This window comes from Gorilla gorilla, chromosome 4 (genome assembly GCF_029281585.2).
Source record: "Gorilla gorilla gorilla isolate KB3781 chromosome 4, NHGRI_mGorGor1-v2.1_pri, whole genome shotgun sequence".
Lineage (NCBI taxonomy): Eukaryota > Metazoa > Chordata > Mammalia > Primates > Hominidae > Gorilla > Gorilla gorilla.
Window position 1 is genome coordinate 138,410,692 of NC_073228.2, and position 15,863 is coordinate 138,426,554.

Genomic DNA, 15,863 nt, shown 5'->3' on the forward strand with positions numbered 1-15,863 from the left:
GGGACTCTCCCTGCTCCCGGTGAATGCCAGCCAGGGTGTGGGGCCCAGGAGGCTCCAGTGCTTTCCCAGTCCAAAGGTCACTAACTGCCCAGCCGCTGGGAGTGTGTGCAGGGGGCGGTTCTCCAGCCAGGGAGGTGCAGGAATAAAGGGGGTGTGGGGAGACAGGAAGAGGCTGAACTTGTGGGGCCTGAGAGCCTCTCCCCTGGGCAGGGTGGGGCCGTTGGGCTGCCTTAGATTCCCCCACCTCTCAGCCTGCTGCCTCTGGACAAAGCTCTGCAGAGGAGCCCCATCTCCTTCAGCCCCCTCCTGCCTTTGGGGTGCAAGTTTCCTGAAGGACTTGAGTGAGATGTCACCAAGCGACAGGCTATCAGGCTCTTGGCAGCAAGTACTGGCCCAGCAACTCGTGGCAGAGTCTCTCCTTGGGGTGTCTGTCCTTATCAGGGGTGGATGCTGTCAGACTTGCTAATGGTGGAATTTCTGGCATGTGGCAGGTGGGTAAAGGAGACCCTTGGGCTAGGGAGCCATTTGCAAGTCCCTCAGATGGCCTCAGGTGTGGGTCATGCTCCACTGCAGCCATGGTTACTGGGAAGCCAAGTGGACTCCATGGGGCTCCAAGCAGTGGGAGGGAGCTCCTGGGAGACACAGTGTGGCCCAGATGCCCTGGTCATGGGGACATCCAAGCACAGGTGAGAAACTTGGGCAGTGAGGGTGCAGAGGAAATTTGGAAATGGCTGAGAGGCTGGACTCAAGGTCTCTTGGGCTTGAACTGAGCTCAAGCAATCCACCCACTTCAGCTTCCCAAAGTGCTGGGATTACAGTCGTGAGCCATGGCATCCAGCTGTACTCAAGGTCTCTTGTTCCCTGATCCTGGGCTTGGCATGGAGAAGGGAGGAAGCTGAAGGGGGCAGGTAAAAAGATGCCCACTTGGGCACTGTAGACTAAATGAACCCTCAGACTGTGAAAGTCTCAGAAATCAGAGAAAGAGGCCTGGTGTGGTGGCTTGCACCTGTAATCTTAACACTTTGGGAGGCTGAGGCGGGAGGATTGCTTGAGCCCAGGAGGTTGAGGCTGGAATGAGCCATGATCACTCCAATGCACTCCAGCCTGAGTAACAGAAAGAGACCCTGTCTCTAAAAAGAAAAAAGAAAAAAAAAAAAAAAACAGAGGAAGGGACTGGCACTTGCAAGTCAGAGAGAGCTCCCTGAAGAGGTGGGCCTGGTAATTGAGAAAGAAAGCAGTTGAGACAGACACGGGGGCTATGGGAGCAAGAGTCTGGAGGTGCGAGCATGCCAGGCAGGTGTAAGGACTGATGAGTCACCAGGGGAAATGTGTAAAAAGGCTGTGGGTAATGAGGTGGCAAACGGTGGAGAGCTCTGCCCTGAGCTCCATACCCTTCCAAGCCTTTGCCCATGCTTATGGTTGAATTGTGTCTCCATGCCATGCACAACAAAGATATACATTGGGCCGGGCACGGTGGCTCACGCCTATAATCCCAGCACTTTGGGAGGCCAAGGCAGGTGGATCACCTGAGGTTGGGAGTTCGAAACCAGCCTGACCAACATGAAGAAACCCCGTCTCTACTAAAAATACAAAATTAGCTGGGCGTGCTGGCGCATGCCTGTAATCCCAGCTCATCGGGTGGCTGAGGCAGGAGAATCACTTGAACCCAGGAGGCAGAGGTTGCGATGAGCCGAGATCGTGCCATTGTGCTCCAGCCTGGGCAACAAGAGCAAAACTCCGTCTCAAAAAAAACCCAAAAAAACCCAAAAACAAAACAAAACAAAAATATACATTGAAATCCTAACCTCCTGTACCTGTAAAGGTGACTGTATTTGGAAACACGGTCTTTGCAGATTTAATAGTGTTAAAATAAGGTCATTAGCGTGGGCCCCACTCTGGTATGGCTGGTGTCCTTAGAAGAGGGAAAGTTGTTGAGGTGATGGGTATCCCAACTATCTTGATTTGGTTTTATACATTGTATACATGTGTCCAAATATCACCTGTACCCCCAAAATAGGTACAACTATTATGCAGCAATAAAACATTTTTATTTTTATTTTTACTTTTTTAAAAACAGGGCCAAGTGCAGTGGCTCACACCTATAATCCCAGCACTTTGGGAGGCTGAGGCACGAGGATTGCTTGAGCCCAGGAGTTCATCACCAGCCTGGGCAACATAGCGGGACCCGGTCTCCACAAAAAAATTTTTAAAAATTAGCTGGGCATGGTGGCCTGTGCCTGTAGTCCCAGCTCTTTGGGAGACTGAGGCAGGAGGATCAACTTGAGCCCAGAAGGTCGAAGCTGCAGTAAGCCATGGTCATACCAGCGCAGTTGAGCCTGGACCACAGAGCAAGACACTATAGGGAAGACAGCCAGGTGAAAATGAAGGCAGAGACCAGAGTTATGCGTCCAAAAGGCAAGGAATGCCAGGGGCTGCCAGAAGCTGGAAGAGGCAAGGCAGGATCCCCCACTAAAGGCCTTGGAGGGAGCATGGCTTTAGCAGCACCTCAATTTGGGATGTCTATTCTCCGGAACAGCGGGAATAAGTGTCTGCTGCTGTAAGCCACCCTGCCTGTGGCACTTTGTTACAGCAGCCCAGGAACCTGACCCAGCCAGGCTGCTCCTGCTGCCCAGCGTGCCCTTCTCTCATCCCTCCAGCTGGTCTCTCACTGCCTTCGAGCCCCATCACCTGCTCGGGCTCCCCCTCTGTGTGCCCCCAATTCTGGACACTTATTCAGCAGACCTGTAAGGTTTGCTGGCCAGCCTATCTCCCTGGCTAGACTGCAGGCTCCTTCAGGGCAGGCCTAACCTGTGCTAGGGCAGCATGATGCCTGGTACAGAATAGGGGCTCCTTAGATGTGTGGTGAATAAAGGAATGCTCGAAGGGTGATGGGCCCCTATGAGACTGGGATGTGCCATCTACTCCTTCACAGCCTGGCTCAGCTCAGGCTAGGGACATGACAGTGCTCAGAGAGGTCACAGCATCTTCCACACAGACCATTCCCAGCTCTGCCACTCTCCAGTTCCCTCTTGGTGCCATACGAGTCTGAGGAACTTGGGGAAATTCCTAACCTTCCCTTTCAATTGAGCCATTAGCCCTTGGAGTTAGCCACAACGTAATTGCCCAGGTCCCTCCAACAAGGGGACTGTGTCTGTGGCTTGATGACTCATGCACACTGCTCCATTCCACAACCTTGGGCAGGACTTGGGGCTGGGGACAGTGCCAGCCAGCACAGGCAAGGAGCTTGGACATCCCATTACCCCAACCCAGTCCCCAGGAACAGAGTGTACTCAAGGTTTCAGGACAAAAATCTAGAAGCAAGGAGGTGAACTGAGTGAGATTTGAGTGACGAAAAGGAGTGGACAGAGACAACAGCGAGTACAAAGGCCCTGAGGCAGGGACGAGCTTGGCATGATCAAGAACTGAAAAGAGCACAGGGGAGGTTGCAGCACAGTGAAAGAGAGGTCAGTGATAGGACATGCGATTAGACGGGGCCCACTGGACAATCCAGGATAATCCCTCCCTCTCAAGGCCCTTAATTTAATCATATCTGCAAAGTGCCTTCTGCCATGTCAGGGAACGTATTCACAGGCTCTGGGGAGTGCAGCGCAGACATCTTTAGGGATGGGCATTATTGTGTCTACCGCAGTATCTCTCTCACCCTCTTGTCTGTCTCTCTTGCTCTATTGCTACATTTCTGTTTACCTATCTACCTATTTATTTGAACCTGACCATGGATCTATTGACCACAATTTATCTCTCTTCCTACCCCTTTATCAAGCTTCAATAAGTTATTTATCAATCTATCATTCCTCAGTGGCTTTGATCTTTTACTCTGATAACAGCATCACCCCTCAGCCATCTGTCTACAAACTAAACGTTAAACTCAATCTATCATTTAGTTGTCCTCTGTCCATGATGAATTATCAATCATCTAGCTCCATCTTTGCAGATGTTGTACAGATGTGGACATTTTTTCTCAATGTCTATTGAAAAGATCGATAGATATAAGTTCAGTAAATATCCACTGAGTGCTGGCCACGTGCCCATTGCTATGTCATGTGTGGGTGAAATAAGGGGCTGACACTCCCAGTAGCCATAGAGGGTCCTTTTTCATCTTATCATTATCCCCATCAATGCTATGATCACCAATCCATGCACACTGTCCAATTTTGTCATCCACCTTGGAATCTTTTTTTTTTTTTTTTGAGATGGGGCTCTTGCTCTGTCACACAGGCTGGAGGGCAGTGGTGTGATCACAGCTCACTGCAGCCTCAATCTCCCAGGCTTAAGCGATCCTCCCACCTCAGCCTCCAGAGTATCTAGGACTACAAGCAAGTGCCACCATGCCCAGCTAATTTTTGTATTTTTTAAGAGACAAGGTCTCACTATGTTGCCCACGCTGGTCTCAAACACCTAGACTCAAGCAATCCTCCTCCCTTAGCCTCCCGAAGTGTTAGGATTATAGGCATGAGCCACTGGCCCTGGCCAGGGACCATTTTTATATAAACTTTCCAGTGAAATCCAGGCTGCTCTAGTCTGCCTTTTGCCTACTAGCCTCCTTGTATATGCATAAATAATGCAGACTCATTTTAACTTGATGTTGATCTTACATAAAGTGTAGGTGGAAAAGTATATCTGCTGGGCAAGCATCTAGTGCATCAAATAATGAATCCTAAAGTTAAATGGAAATTATTTTTAGGTTGTCTGGGCAAATAGCACAGAAGGTGGGGGAATCCAGAGAGATGACCTCAGATGTGACACATGCAGACACATGACACACCACACACACACACACACACACGCATGTGGGTACACACAAATGCACCTTCTCTCTTCCTTCTGCCCCCACACTAGCAGCTCCTTCCTGGCTTCCTCCGCCCCTCACTCACACAAAGGGCCAAAGCAAATACTTCAGCACTGAGTCATGTCCTACCTCATCTTGTTTCCAGCCTAGGAATCTCACCTCCCCACCTGGGCTGTGAGGTCTTCTGGGGCAAAGATGGTGTCTGCTTCTCCTTAGGTGTGCCCTCCTAGTCTGATCAGCCAGAGGACTGGACACCTAGGAGCTGCTTGCCTTTCCTTGAGCTCCGAGGGCAGTTGAGGATCAGGGAGGCAAGGGAGCTAGATGTCCAGTGGTAGACGCTCTCTAGGGCAGCGTCTTTGCCCCCCCAGGAATCTGCCTCTCCTGCCCAACCCGGATGCCAGATAACGTAGGTTTCTTTTTTCTGTAGCACTCTCCTAGAGGAGCTGCGTTAGGTAGATAATCTGCCTAGAGCTGGCCTAGCTGGGGATCAACTCAACAAGAATTCCTTGTTTCCAAGCGTCTCCTTCACATGGGCATCCAGTGCCAATTTGTGTCCAAGTCTCTTCCCCAGCGCGCGGGATGGAGATCCAGCATATTTGGAGGCAGCTCGCTGTGTGCCAGAGCCACAGGTCCTAGAATATCCAGCAATTACAGTACCCAGGGCCACCCCAGCCTCACAAGTCACTGTGCCCAAGGCCCTGAGGGAAGAACAGCTTGCTCACTAGTGCCTGAAGGAGGCTCCCAAGGCAGCCACCTTGTACACTGGAGACATTCCCAGCAGTGGGAGGCAGATCAAGGCCAGGACACCGTTAATGAAGCTTTGACTGGGGTGAGGCATCTCAGGGCCAGCTGGCCTTGCTGCTTCTCGCCCCACTCTAAGCCTTGATCTGTCCACATACTTGACCCTGTTAGAATCCGGTGTCTGCCCCTCCCCCATCCTGATGTAACACATCTCTGTAGCCTGAAGCCGGCCCAGTTCTTGGCCCAGAGCTACTGCGTCTGCAGCACAGATCTGTCCCTGAGCACAGCTAGCACCAGCTTCCCTGCAGGCCTAGAGCCCAAGCCCTGGCCTCAGGCAATCTCCGCTTCCCTTGAGGCCAGCCCAGAGCCCCAACTCAGTGAGTTCTCATGAACTGTTTAGACTCAGCCAGGTAATGAATTGTCCCCACTCTGCTGTCTCAGGAGCCAGGCTGGGCCAGGTATTCTCAGATTGAATTTGTTGGGAAGAAAGGGCACTCCACCTGCTGGAGGAGGGAGCACCTCCTGGAGGCCATGCCACTCAGAAACTTTCTTCCCACACAGCTTCCAGCCCCAGGCTGCCCACCAAAGTCTCAGCAGGCCAAAGGCCTAGTGAGGCTTTTCTGTGCCCCTGCTGGAGCCCAACGTCCATGAGAAGGCTCTGGAATGCATTTAGGATCTCAGACTGGTCCAGCTGAAACAGCCCAGAGAGACCCTAATCCTGGGGCCCAGAGAGAGCCAAACAGGCCCCAGGCCACACAGAGGGCAGCCCTGAGGCTAGCCTAGAGGGCAGGTTTCTTGCCCCTTCCTACCAGGAGAAGCGTGTCCTCGCCACACCAATGATATTTCTGTCCCTGGGTGGATTCCAAGCACCTGAGGGGCAACCAGCACTGCCCAAATGCAGAGGGCTTCTTGGGTTCCCCCAATAACCCCAAGGTCGACTCCTCCCCTCCATCTCCACAGCTCCTGCCCCTGCCCTTCCCTCCTTCCCAGTCTTGCTCCCTACATACTCCAGTACAAGCAAATTCATGAATTCGGTACATACATTTCCAGACCTTTTTTTCCCGTACAAAAATGCATATGTTTGTGTCTCTGTGTGTGTTCAGATAAAAATGTAAACTTTCATTTTGTAGGGTCTTTTTTTGTTTTGTTTGCTTTTTTTTTTTTTACTGTGAGTGGGATCATACTGCACATATTACCCTGAAAGTTGTCTGTCACTTAACACTTTTCTTTTTTTTTTTTGAGACAGAGTCTGGCTCTGTCTCCCAGGCTGGAATGCAGTGGCCCGATCTCGGCTCACTGCAATCTTCGCCTCCCGGGTTCACACCATTCTTCTGCCTCAGCCTCCTGAGTAGCTGGGACCACAGGCGCCCACCACCACGCCCGGCTAATTTTTCGTGTTTTTAGTAGAAACGGGGTTTCACCATGTTAGCCAGGATGGTCTTGATCTCCTGACCTCGTGATCCGCCTGCCTATGCCTCCCAAAGTGCTGGAATTACAGGTGTGAGCCACCGCGCCCAGCCAACACTTTTCTTAAGGTTCTTTTTACACCAGGCATACAAAACTGCACGATGCCATTTCTTTGGCTATCTTGTTCGTTTTTCTTTTCTTTCTTTCTCTCTCTCTTTCTTTCTTTTTTTTTTCTTTTTTTTTTTGAGACAGGGTCTCACTCTATTGCTCAAGCCAGAGTGTAGTGGTGCAATCACGGCTCACTGCAGTCTTGGGCTCAAGTAATCCTCCCACTTCAGCCTCCCAAGTAGCTAAGACTGCAGGTGCACACCACCACGCCCAGATAATTTTTTTTGTTTTTTTTTTGAGATGGGGTTTCGCTCTTCTTGCCCAGGCTGGAGTGCAATGGCGCAATCTTGGCTCACTGCAACCTCCGCCTCCCAGGTTCAAGCAATTCTCCTGCCTCAGCCTCCCAAGTAGCTGGGATTACAGGCATGTGCCACCATGCCCGGCTAATTTTGTATTTTTAGTAGAGACGGGGTTTCACCATGTTGGTCAGGCTGGTCTTGAACTCCTGACCTCAGGTGATCCGCCCACCTCGGCCTCCCAAAGTGCTGGGATTACAGGCATGAGCCACCGCCCCCGGCCTAATTTTTTGTATTTTTTTATAGAGCCAGGGTTTCATTACGTTGCCCAGGCTGGTCTCAAACTCCTGGGCGCAGGCGATCCATCCACCTCAGCCTCCTAAATGCTGGGATTACAGGTGTGAGCCACCACGCCCAGCTGGCTGCTTTGTTCTATTTGCACTGTGCATTATTTAGTTAGTCCTTCAGTGAATGGACATTCAGTCTGTTTCCACATTTTCACTGTTACAAACAATGCTGTAATGGCTATTCTTAAACTGCCATCCTTGTGCCCACATCAGAGGGTCTCATAGCGGGGGGTGGGGGAGGGTTCCTGGATTTAGAGCTGCGCGCTCTCATCTCCTTCCAATGTGAGGCAACTGCAGGGTCTCACCTTCACTTCAAGCAGCTCACAAATGTAGTTTCTGGAACAAAGGGCAGTTCCCTCCTCAGAAGGAGTCCCCAGGGGTTAGCATCATGCTCCATACCCCACTGCATGCTATAAACCAGGCAGACACCATCCATCTGTCTGACTTTGCCTTCCCCTGTATCTTCCCACCTCCACTTCTCCCCGACCCCCAACCCCATCTCATATGAATCACTGTCACTATGCAGGTCCACCTCCAGGCCTTTCTCAAGAAACTCTCTTGCCCATTTCAACCTTCAGGATCGTCAGATGGCTTGTTGTACCTTGACCATCCTGCATATGCTTAAGGACCTGTCTTCCTAAATGGGCCTAAATCCAATGAAGGGAGATCTGGATCTGAGACTCACTGCCTTAGCGTAGAGCATTCATGGTGTGTTTGTAAATGTATGCTACTTTTTTTTTTTTTTTTTTTTTTTGGAGAGGGAGTCTTGCTCTGTCGCCCAGTGTGATCTCGACTCGCTGCAAACTCTGCCTTCCGGGTTCATGCCATTCTCCTGCCTCAGCCTCCCAAGTAGCTGGGACTACAGGCGCCCGCCACCACGCCTGGCTAATTTTTTTGTATTTTTAGTAGAGACAGGGTTTCACCATGTTAGCCAGGATGGTCTCGATCTCCTGACCTCGTGTTCCGCCCACCTCGGCCTCCCAAAGTGCTGAGATTACAGGCATGAGCCACCGCACCCAGCCCCATACTTTTTATTATTATTATTATTAGAGACATGGTATTGCTCTGTAACCCAGGCTGTAGTGCAGTAGAGCAATTCTAGCTCACTGTAGCCTCGAATTCCTGGGCTCATGCAATCCTCCTGCCTCAGCCTCCCAACCTGTTGGAATTACAGGCATGAGCCACCATACCCTGCCCCAATGTAATGCTATTTCTAATATAAGCCAAGTTACCTCCAGGGTGACTGTGAATCAGTAAATACATGGGGCCAGGTATGGTGGCTCACACCTGTAATCTCAGCACCTTGGGAGGCTGAGATAGGAGTATCACTTGAGACCAGGAGGTCAAACCAGACTGAACAACATAGTGAGACCCTGTCTCTATAAAAAATAAAAAAATAGCTGGACATGGTGGCTCATGCCTGCCGTCCCAGCTACTCAGGAGGCTGAGACAGGAGGATCACTTGAGCCCAAGATGAGCTTGAGACTACAGTGAGCTATGATCGATTGCACCACTGCATTCCAGCTTAGGTGACAGAGTGAGACTCCGTGTCTAAAAAATAAATAAATAACAAATAAAAATAAATCAGTAAATACAAGGAAAGGGTCTTTGTAAGACTATCAGATGTGGGGAGATTTGCTTTGATTGATCAGAAACCCTGGGAAAGGTGAAAGTAAGGGTTTTGCTTATACTGCTCAACTTGACTTAGAGCCAACACCTTCAGTTCTTGGTGGTCCTTGGATTGGGCCAGGCCTTTCAGCTCAGAATGGGGCGTCTCACACTTTGACTCTGGTTGGGCTGGCCCTTGACTTGGCTGGAGTTATTGGCTGCTGCCAGTTTCCGGGGAAGCGTTTGGAGGCCCCAGGGATCTTCATTTCCTTTTGCCATCTGTAGCCACCAGGCTGGATCTGAGAGTCTAAGAGGGACAGGTGGCCTGGCTGGCACATTATCCAGACATCTCCTGGGACTGGGCAGTACCGTCTCCGAACTGGCTGGCTAAGGTTCCAGAGGGGTGCCTCTCCCAGGCATGCGTTTGTAGTGCACCCCAGGAAGAGCCAAGTCTGGATCTTTCCAGGGCAGTGTCTTCAGCCATGAACACAGACCTGAGCAGATTTTCCCTCTGTTCCAAACCCAAGCTGCAATTTCTGCCTGGAGCCCAGAAGGCAGAAGCTGCTGGTTTTGTCCTCTCCTGAATGCCAAATAATATGTTTTCTACAGAGTTTGGCACATAGTAGGCACATAGGAAATATTTACTGAATGAATGCTCATCCTCCTTTAGAGGAGGCCACCTCATCCCACTGGATATATGTGGCAGGGTAAAGATGGGATGACAGAAACAGAAGAAACAGAAGGAAGTGTGAGCAAACCTTACTTGGATCTGTGCAATTAGCAAGTCTTCCCACTCCATTCTTTCCCTTTAGGATTCCCAGGAATTCTCCAGGAACCCTAATGTTACAGGGCAGGTATTGTGACCCAATTTTTCTAATCTCTAAACCTGTGCTGTTTGAAGTGTGATCTGTGGACCAGCAGCATGAGCATCATCTTGAAGCTTGTTAAATATGCAGACTTGGCAGGGAACAGTGGCTCACGCCTGTAATCCCAGCACTTTGGGAATCCAAGGGGAGCAGATCACCTGAGGTCAGGAGTTCAAGATAAGCCTGGCCAACATCGCAAAACCCCGCCTCTACTAAAAAATAAAAATAAAAAAATAGCCAGGCATGGTGGCGGGTGCCTGTAATCCCAGCTACTCGGGAGGCTGAGGCAGGGGAATCGCTTGAGTCTGGGAGGTGGAGGTTGCAGTGAGCTGAGATCGTGCCACTGCACTCCAGCCTGGATGACAGAGAGAGTCTCAGTCTCAAATAATAATAATAATAATAACAATAATAATTAAAATGCAGACTCTTGGCTGGGCGCAGTGGCTCACGCCTATAAACTCAGCACTTTGGGAGGCCCAAATGGGAGGATCACTTGAGGCCAGGAGTTCAAGACCAGCCTGGGCAACACAGCAAGATCTGTGTCTCTACCAAAACTTCTAAAAATTAGCCAGGCATGGTGGCATACGCCTGCTGTCCTAGCTACACGGGAGGCTGAGGCATGAGGATCTCTTGAGCCTAGGAGGTGGGTCGAGGTTGCAGTGAGCTGTGATTGCACCGTTGCACTCCAGCCTGGGCAGCAGAGTGAGACCCTGTCTCAAAAAATAAATAAATAAATAAAAATAAAAAAGGCTGGGCACAGTGGCTCACGCCTGTAATCCTAGCACTTTGGGAGGCCGAGGCAGGTGGACTGCCTGAGCTCAGGAGTTTGAGACCAGCCTGGGCAACACAGTGAAACCCCGTCTCTACTCAAATACAAAAAATTAGGCGGGCATGGTGGCATGCGTATGTAATCCCAGCTACTCGGGAGGCTGAGACAGGAGAATCGCTTGAAATAAAATAAAATAAATAAAAAATAAATTTAAAAGAATGCAGACTTTTAGCTCTCCCAGACTTAATGAATCAGAATTTGCATCTGAACAAGATCCCAGGTAATTTGTGTGCATAGTGTAGTTGGACAAGCATTGCCCTAAGCAGTGAGTATGTGAATACAGGTCTAGAACCCAAATGAGGACTTCTCACCTGGCACAGAAGTGGGCTGCTGGGGAGTGTGGCTAACTACATCTGCAGCTTCTGCCTACCTTGATGACTCAGACAAATTGTTGAGTCAGGTATTTTCTGTCTCTTTCCAACCCTTGTATACCGCCTTGAACATAGCAAGTGCCGGGTGTGGTGGCACGTGCCTGTAGTCTCTGGAGGCTGAGGCGGGAGGACTGCTTGAGCCCAGGAGTTCTGTGTGGTAGTTCATTATGTGGATTGGGTGTCCGCACTAAGTTTGGCATCAATATGGTGACCTCCTGGGAGCAGGGGACCACGAAGTTGCCTAAGGAGGGGTGAACTGACCCAGGTCAGAACATAGCAGGCAATAAATATTCTGGGAATGAATGTTGAACCAATCTTATACTATTCTCTCAGTTTAGGGTTTTTAGGATATGCTGGACTTCTGCATCTGGACATGTACTAAAAGTTATTTGAAAGGATTTTTAGTCCGGGCGCAGTGGCACATGCCTGTAATCCCAGCACTTTGGGAGGCCAAAGCATGTGGATCACTAGAGGTCAGGAGTTCAAGACCAGCCTGACCAACATAGTGAAACCCTATCTCTAAAAAAAAATACAAAAGTTAGGCAGGGCACAGTGGCTCATGCCTATAATCCCAGCACTTTGGGAGGCCGAGGTGGGCGGATCACTTGAGGTCAGGAGTTCACGACCAGCCTGGCCAACATGGTGAAACCCCATCTCTACTAAAAATACAAAAAATTAGACTGGCGTGGTTGCGGGTGCCTGTAATCCCAGCTACTTGGGCGGCTGAGGCAGGAGAATGACTTGAACCCAAGAGGCGTAGGTTGCAGCGAGCCAAGATCGTGCCACTGCACTCCAGCCTGGGCAACAAGGGCGAAGCTCCATCTCAAAAAGAAAAAAAAAATTAGCTGGGTGTGGTGGTGCACAGCTGTAATCCCAGCTAGTCGGGAGGCTGAGGCAAGGGAATCACTTGAACCCAGGAGGTGGAGGTTGCAGTGAGCCGAGATGGCGCCACTGCACTCCAGCCTAGGCAACAGAGTGAAACTGTCTTAAAAAAAAAAAAAAAAAAAAAAAAAAAAAAAAAAATATATATATATATATATATATATATATATATATTTAGCCAGGTGGAGTGGCTCACTCCTGTAATTCCAACATTCTGGGAGGCCAAGGCGGGAGGGTTGCTTGAGCCCAAGAGATCAAGACCAGCCTGGACAACATAGCAAGACCCTGTCTCTACAAAAACTAAAAAAAGAATTTTTGTTCCGAATCAGGACCCCTGGAAAAATAGCTATTGCCTAATGAGCAATGACTGAGCGCCAGGCCAGTGCATGGAACCATGTGGACATGCTCTCAGTGTTTCACAAAGTGTGGTTCAATGCCATGTACATTATGAATGATCAAGTACTTGTTAAAAGCTGCAGGTTTTGGCTGGGCGCAGTGGCTCATGCCTGTAATCCCAGCACTTTGGGAGGCCGAGGTGGGTGGATCACCTTAGGTCAAGAGTTCAAGACCAGCCTGCCCAACATGGTAAAACCCCATCTCTACTAAAAATACAAAAATTAGCCAGCCATGGTGGCAGCCTCCTGTAATCTCAAAAAAATAAAACACTGCAGATATTTTTTTTAATTGAAAAAAAAAAAAGTTGCGGGCCCTGCCCCAGACCTGCCTACTGAGAACCTCTGGGGATAAGGCTCAGATATCTGCAATTTTTGGCCGGGCACGGTGGTTCACGCCTGTAATCCCAGCACTTTGGGAAGCCAAGACGGGTGGATAATTTGAGGTCAGGAGTTCGAGACCTGGCCAACATGGTGAAACCCCATCTCTACTAAAAATACAAAAAGTACTTGGGTATGATGGTGGCACCTATAATCCCAGCTATTTAGGAGGCTGAGGCAGGAGAATCACTTGAACCCCGGAGGCAGAGGTTGCAGTGAGCCGAGATGGTACCACTGCACTCCAGCGTGGGCGACAAGAGTGAGACTCCATCTCAAAAAAAAAGGCTGGGGCCAGGTGCAGTAGCTTACGCCTGTAATCCCAGCACTTTGGGAGGCCGAGACGGGTGGATCACCTGAGGTTGGGAGTTCGAGACCAGCCTGGCCAACATGGAGAAACCCTGTCTCTACTAAAAATATGAAAATTAGCTGGGCATGGTGATGTGTAGCTGTAATACCAGCAACTTGGGAGGCTGAGGCAGGAGAATCGCTTGAACCTGGGAGGCGGAGGTTGCAGTGAGCCCAGATCGTGCCACTGCGTTCCAGCCTGGGTGACAGAGCAAGAGCCTGTCTCAAAAAAAAAAAAAAAAAAAAATCTGCATTTTTAACATGCATCCCATGCACCCCATCCACACTAAAGTTTGGAAATGATTGCATCCCTAGTTTACAGAGGAGGAGACTGAGGCACAGAGAAGTTGATTGACTTGTGCAAAGTAACAGAGCTGGAGAATGGTGGAGACAGGACTCAAACAAAGGATTGCCTGATTCTGGAATCCACAGTTTTAATCATATTGTCTATTACACTAGAAAAACTGATGTCCAGAGTGACTGTGTGTATTTAGTCATGTATATTGATTTGTGTGTATTTCGTGTGCCAACAAAGTTTGCTAGACTGTGACCCTTGGAAGGCAATTAATGTGTTTTATTTCTCTCAGTATTTGTAGCATCCATTACCATGCCTAGTACACAGAAGATCCTCAACAGAAGCTGTTTGAATTAAATTTCTACAGATACGTAGTTATCCATCTCTATACACATTCACAGATAAATATATACAGAGGACATCTCATTTTCAGGTAGCATCTGAGAACAAGTTGTGACAACTAGAAACCTTCCCTCTCTATCTTGAACTATTTCAATCAAGCTTTTGCTAGCATTATTCCATTGACATGGCTCTTGTCAAGGTCACCAGTAACCTCCATGTTGATGATTCCAATGATCAATTCTCAGCCTCCAGCTTGTCTGACCCCTCCACAGCTTTGGACATAGGGCTTTCTTCCCTCCTGCAACTCTCTCTCACTTCCTTTGGCTTCCAGGATATTCCTCCTATCTCTTTGAATGCTTTTTTTTTCTTTAAACAACATTAACAACACTTTTGCTGATTCCTCTTCGTCTTTCAGACATCTTTACCTTGCAGTGCTGAAGGGTACCATCCTTGAGCCCCTTCTCTTTCTATGTTCACTTAGTTGATGATCTCAAATTTGAATACCATCCATCTGCTCACTGACCACTCTCAAATGACATCTTCAGCCCAGACCTTGCCCCTGAGCTGAGGCTATCATGTCTAGCTGCCTGTCAATGGCTGCACTTGGATGTCAAATAGGCATCTCAAGCTTCGTATGTCCAACACTGAGCTCCTAATCCCCTAAAACCTACTCCTTCCAGTTTCCTCCATCTCAGTTAAGGACAACTCCATCTTTCCATTGGTTCAAGGTAAAACACTTATCGTTGTCCTTGACTTCTTTTTCTCTCACTCCATCAGCAAATTCTGTCAGAGCTACCTTCAAAATGTAGATGACCGCTTTCCACCACTTCCATTGCTACCGCTCTGGTCCAATCATCTCTCACCTGGTTTATTCAGGTGGTCTCCCAACTGGCCTTCCTGCTTCAGCTTTGCCTCTTAAATCTGTTCTCCACGTAACAGCCAAGAGACCTGTTAAACCCAGGGTCAGATCATCTCAGTCCTCTGCTCAAAACTCTCCATATCACTCTAGCAAATGCCAAATTCCTAACAATGACCTAAAAGGCCCTATATAATCTCTTTCATTTACATATTAAGCATATTCCTGCCTCGGAGGCATTGCACTTGCTGGTCTCGAGACCTTGGTTCTTAACCTTTTTTGTGCATGTGCCATGGACTGTTTTGGCAGTCTGTGACACCTGTGGACTCCTTCTGAGTACAGTATCTTTAAATTCATAAAATAAGTTCCACAAATCATAAAGAAAACAAATTGTACTGAAATACAACTCTCGAAATATTTAAACATATATATGTGCTTCTCTATTAATTCATTAAATTATAAGAGCTAGCAGCATGATTTTGAAGTAGTGATGAGTAAAATAATACTTTTCCAATAAATTACTCATAAAGTGTAACGATATTTTAAGATATTTGCAACAACTCTAAAGTGATATGAAAATATCTGTGATTTCTACCAGCAATAATGTCACAGGGGCTGCTAATATCACTGATTTGTTATCTGTATTCATAATTGAAGGACACACTACATTTTAATTAGTGAAAATAAAGTTGTAATTTTTTTCTCATCTAAGGTCAAGATCCTCTGAATTCTATCCACAGACCCATGGAGAGGAGAGTCTATGGTCTCCAGGTTAAGAACGGCTGGCTTCTCTTCCCCCATGTACATACACACATACTCCCACATACAGTTCACTCCTTTACCTCCTCTTCTCAAAGACTGTCTTCTCAGTGAGAACTTCCCTGACTATTTTATTTGAAATTGCACTTCCACACTGTGTATCGCCCTTTCCTTCTTAAGAGTTTCTCCACAGCACTTAATCACTTTCAAACATATATTTTTATATTTTAG